Raw genomic sequence first — 6000 nt, forward strand, 5'->3', positions numbered from 1 at the left:
TCTGAAATCAATAAAGAAATATATTTTTAAAAAAAAGAAGAAGAAGACTGTTAACTGCAAGAAGCAGGCATTGGCTGGAGTCCATCCATCGTACAGGTGGGGAAACTGAGACCCAGAGGTGGGGGGGGGGGAGCAACAGTAATAATCATCCTAGCTACTATTTTCCTAGCTGGAGGTGATGGTGGGGACAGTTTCAGAGCAACGTCCCTCCGACGGGAGGAAACCAACCGCTAGCTAGAACAACCTAAGTGAGCCTCGGCAGTTTCAAGACAAGTAATGCAACGTTTTCAGCCTTTTCCGAAAGCAATTTGGTGTATGTGTCAAAAGACTTGAAAAAGTTCATGGTCTTTGATATAGTCATTTCCCCTCTCAGAATCAGACACTAACAACCAACAATGTTGACAACATAAATGCATGAAAAGGGTCACCGCAGCATTACTTATATAGTCTCAATTTTTTATTGAGCATCAACTACATGCCAGTCAGTACATAGCACTATCCTGAGATAGATTAGACTTCAGGATACCCAGGTCATTCAGTCCCCTGCCTTCCTCAGGCAGGTTATCTGGCAGAACAGAGGGAGCCTGGGAAATAAAAGGACCTGGACTTACAATTTTCTTTCCTTCCTTCCTTCCTTCCTTCCTTCCTTCCTTCCTTCCTTCCTTCCTTCTTCTGTCCTTCCTTTCTTCCATTCATCCCTCCTTCCTGTCTTTTCTTTCCTTCCTCATTCCCTCTCTCCCTTCCTCTCTTTCTCTCTTTCATTCACTTGCTTGTTTATTCAGGCTGCCCGGACTGCCTTCTGTGAACTGAACCCTCGTTTCTAAAAATGGGGCCAGAACTCCCACCCTGAAGTTCAGCTACAAGGATGGGAAAAGGTCCCAACATTCACCAGCCTGTGAAAACAAGTGTACTGGTACTCAAATCTTTCTTGATCCAAGACGCCCAGGCTCTCGCAGTTCCAAGTAGTTCAGGATTCCAGAGGGGCCTCCATGTGTCCTCGCCACAGAGCGGGGCATCGTCTGCTGACTTCCGTGGAGAGACTCGGACCCAAAAGGCTTCACACCCGTCCAGAGGGGCATTTCAGACCAAACCACCACCTAGGGGCCAAGGAGCTAGAAAGCTGAAAGCCCCCCTCACACCCCAGTGGAGTGAGGGGAACACTCCGTGTGTGTTCATTGGGTGAATGGGTCCCCACCACCAGGCTGTTTGAGGCCTGAGTGTCACAGAATCCAGTGAGGCATTAGGCTCTTTGAATTTGAAGACACAGCGCTGCTCCTGGGGGCACACGATGGGATGAGTTCCATTAGTGCCTGTCCTTTCCTCCCAGTCTCACTCATTAGGTCCAACAACTTGATGTTAAATTCCCCGAGGGTCCCCAGCCTTATCCTGCAATGTAGCTCTTGCAGGGTCTCTACCACCCCGACTCTATCCTCTCCGGGTATGCCCAACCCGCTGTGGTGGGCGGGGTTCAGTGTGTGTGGTGTTGTCTCCATTTACCCCCCAGATCCACCCTCCACTCTGCTCTGTGCCCCAGGAGGCTGGGTACTACAGACCGCACCCGCCAGGCTCCCTTACCTGCTGGCTTCCAGCGGGGTTCAGCCAGTGGAGAACACCAGAAGACCGGGGGGCAGTTGGGGAGAAGGATGGGGCATCGCTCCCTGCCGCACTGTTTCGGCAGAGCCTGCCTCTTCTCTCCACGTCCACAGCTCCTGTTGGTGGCGTGCTTACCAAATTCCAGTGACCTCCCCCTCTCCTTGCCTCTTCCCACCAAGGACAGTCATGGCTCCCTGCCGTTGCTAACCCTGGGGTGCTTCCCCATCCCTTAGCCCTGCCCACCTTGGAAAGAGTCCCTTCACTGAACTCTTTTTAAATATCCCCTTTTGGCCCAGCTGGCATGGCTCAGTGGTTGAGCATAGACCTATGAACCAAGAGGTCACCGTTTGATTCCCGGTCAGGGCACCTACCCAGGTTGTGGGCTTGATCCCCAGGCGGGGGGCATGCAGGAGGCAGCCAATCAGTGATTCTCTCTCATTGATGTCTCCCTCTCTCTGAAATCAATAAAAATATATTAAATAAATATCGCCTTTTGAACCTGTCCTCTCTCTCCATCCTGGATGCTCAGCTCCTTTGCCATCGGTGAACATAAGCAACCAGCGTGGCCACCTCAAGCCCCATTCTCAGCCCAGACAAGCAGCCTTGTTACTCGTGGAGATGAAGAGTGAGCTTTCAGATGCAGGTTAGAGATGAAGAAAGGCTGTAGATAAGCACTTGGAAAGACATCTGAGGATGCGCTCCTTTCAAAGCAAACAGCTTTGGAATCATGGCAAGTTTTGTTATGACTGGTGAAAGCAGGGATGGGTTACAGCTCACAGGCATCTCTGCCTGGCTTCTCAGCCCTGCAGTTCCAACATAATACAGACATTCTGGAATGACAGGGAGAAGGATTGCAGCTAAAATCCCAGATCTGATTGGGGGAGGAGAAAATGACAGGATGCAAGCATGTTGGAAAGACCCAAGTTAATAGTTTGACCTCTCTGAGCTTTTCACAGAGAAAAAAGAAGCAAAGGTGAGATGTTTATTTTCAAAGCAAGCAACATATTTCTTATGTTCTTAGATGTCTTATGACAATATCCCCACTTAATGGCCCTATCATGTCTAATAACTTAGGAGATAAAATACGGTTCTTTGATCTGAGCTAGTCAAGAAGAGTGACAGCTGGCATTCTGCACAAAAATATAGTGCCTTGTCTAATTGTGTTGACTTCTCATTATTGGAAAGTCTCACAACCACTAGAGGATTTTTTAAAAAAATTTATCAAACTGTTAACCATTTCCTGGCTCCCACCCTCCACCCCACAGACCCACTTGAAACTGACAGCGATTTAAGAGTGGGATCACAGTTGAGCATGACTCCACTCTGGCCTACAGCTTACAAAACTTTGCTGATCAAGAAGTGAGTCCTTCCACCCCCATGTGTATCTCCTCTTGCAATCTGCGGTGCTCATGCCCATTTGAACCTGAGCAGAGCATTCACCTGAGCTGAATCCTAATGGGATTTTTATCCACCCATCGGAGGCCAAAGAGCACTTGTACAGAAGGCTCGCTTTTCTATAAAAGCTGGAAGATAGAACTGCATCTGTTCCGGTCTCTACTGAGAGGACTATCTAGTGGGAGGGAAGGGCGATCTCCCCGGATGATCTGGAGGATGTCACTTCCTCTTTCTGAGCCTCAGTTTCCCCACATGCAAAACAGTTTCCTCGCAGGGCAGTGGCTTGTAAACTTTCGATTACATCAGAATCATCTGGAGGTCTTTGTAAAACACAGGTTGCTGAGCCCCAGAGTTTCTGGGCCTGATAATTTGCATTTCTAACAAGTTCCCAGGGGATGCTGATGCTGATAGGGGGACCTCACCTTGAGAGCCACTTGCATGGCCTGCTGGGGTGGATCTCAGTGAGCTAAGGTGTGTGAACGGCCCAGTGCGGTGGCTATGTGACTCTGCATCAACCGCAGACCTGCACGGCACTGTGCAAGCCACATGGGACTGGGCGAAGAGGAGGGAAGCCTTCCCAGAGGTCATTTGGGAGCATGACGGCCCACTCCTCGGCTAGGAAGACCAGGCAGCATTTTTCCTTTTGAGGGGATGGCTTTCAAGCATTTTGCTGTGACCCACTGGAAGAAATTTATTTTACATCACAACCCAGAAAACACACGCACATGTGTTACGACAGAAACAGGAAACAGGACTTTTCTCCACTCTGTGAGGCACTGTAAGATTTTCTGTGTTAATGTGCCTTAAAGGTATTGATTGCACAACTTTTGATATTAGCTTGAATAAGTTCTGCACTAGGTTACACACAGGGTGCATTTAAGTCAGATCTAAAAGGCATTTAGTCAGAATTGGGTCTGGGAGAGAGAAGAGTCAGGGAAGTTTTCTAATAGCTAACCCTGTCAGGAGCTTCTGATGGGCCAGGCTCAGTAATAAAACTAAGCTAAGTTCCAGATAAACAGATTAAAACACACACACAATTTGTTCATATGTATGTGTGTGTGTGACTCAATCCTCATACCAACTCTCTGAAGTAGATGACATTACCACCATCTGCAGTCCCCATTTTATTTTATTTTTTTTTTAATATATTTTTATTGGTTTCAGAGAGGACAGGAGAGGAAGAGAGAGAGAGAGAGAAACATCAATGATGAGAGAGAATCATTGATCAGCTGCCTCCTGCACACCCCCTACTGGGGATCGAGCTCACAACCCAGGCCTGTGCCCTTGATTGGAATCAAACCTGGGACCCTTCAGTCCACGGGCTGACGCTCTATCCACTGAGCCAAACTGGTAGGGCGTCAGCCGGCATTTTACAGATAAGGTTAAGTGCGCTGCCCAAGGTCAGACAGTGGGTAAGTGGCAGAGCTGGGACAGACTTAAGACCCCGAGCCCCAGGTTCTGTTTTCACAGCCACTCTGGCCCACGTCGCCTCTGTGCTAAGAGATGCAATCCACAGACTGGAAACCCCTCCCTGGACACCCTAGTCATGGTCCATCCATTGGGTCAACAAACATTTAAAGGGTTCCCAGTGCCATTCAGCATCCTGCATGTTGCCACAGATCTAAATAAATTAATTTCTTTCTTTTTTCATGAGTCCCTACTAGGTGCCATGCTTTCACCATGTACTGGAGTATATGCCGGGTAGTGAATTCACTTGCTCGCACACTCCACTTGTAGTCACTGACACTAGCTCCTTGTCCAACCCTGTGCTGGAGCACCCACACCTGGGCCAGGCACCCAGGGTCTGGGGAGTCCGGGAAGGATCGGGGCCTCCCTTGGTTTTGCATGCACCGACCGATCCATCTGGATCCCTTCTTTGTCCTCAAGACACAGAAGACCAGGACTTTCTTCTTGTTTCTCTCTCTCTGGAGGCTACACACATAAAATGCCAGGCGAGCAGACGTTTTATGGTAAGCATTAATAAAGCCACGTTTGCGGTGGCTGGTTTGGTAGTAGCTGCTCCGCTGTGTGCTGTGGGCGGCAGGAGCTGCCCGGGAACACCTGCTAAATGAATTTTGTGGCTCTGTGTTTGGCCCCGTTCTGCTAACTCCCTGCCTCTATCAGGACGCTCTGCTAGTGACTAAGCCAGAGCTTAGCTTGATTCCTTTACGTGACTCCCAAGGTGCACACTCACCAGCCCGAGTCGCTTCCTCGCTGGACAGATTTCCTGGACTTTGGCTGTGGTTGCGGTAGATCAGGCTGAGTGGGTATTCTAAAGCTATAAAGCCGGGTCTCTGGGCTTTAGTCTTCCTCCTGCCCCCCTGAGCTTCTGCTTCTCTGAGTGCTGATCTGATTCAGAACATCGGATTTCTTTCTGACAATTCCTTCATGGATGGTAAAGATGTGGGCTTTGAGTCAGACAGACCTGGGTTTGAATTCTAACACCACCAGCTACTGACTCTGTGACCCTGGCCGGTGTCTTGATCATCCGAGCCTGGGTTTTCTCAGCAGGGTGAGAGAATGCAAGTAAAATCAGCAGAAATGAAGGAGACATGGCTCTATGCAATGTCGTATCCCGAATTTAGTCGTGGGACAGAAAGACATTAGTGGAAAACCTGACGAAATCTGAATGAAGTCTGTAGTTTACTTAGTAGTGTCATATCAATATTAATTTCTTAGTTTTGACAAATGCCTTCTGGTTAAGTAAGATGTTAACCTCAGGAGACAGCTGGGTAAAGGCAACACAGGAATACTGTGTACTATCTTTGCAACTTTTCTGTAAAACTAAAATAATTCCCAAATGAAAAATTAAAAGGAAATGCATATAAAAACTCAGAACGCATTATCTGGACCCTGTAAGTTCTTTAAAAAAAACACGTTAATTATTATCATCATCATGATCATCTCATTTATTCCTCACATCAACTCTCTCAGGTAGGTACGATGAGCAGCCTCATGGTGCAGATTTGGAAACTGACCCCCAGAGAAATAAAATACGTTTCCAAGGTCACA

The sequence above is a fragment of the Myotis daubentonii genome, chromosome 11 (assembly GCF_963259705.1).
Source record: "Myotis daubentonii chromosome 11, mMyoDau2.1, whole genome shotgun sequence".
Lineage (NCBI taxonomy): Eukaryota > Metazoa > Chordata > Mammalia > Chiroptera > Vespertilionidae > Myotis > Myotis daubentonii.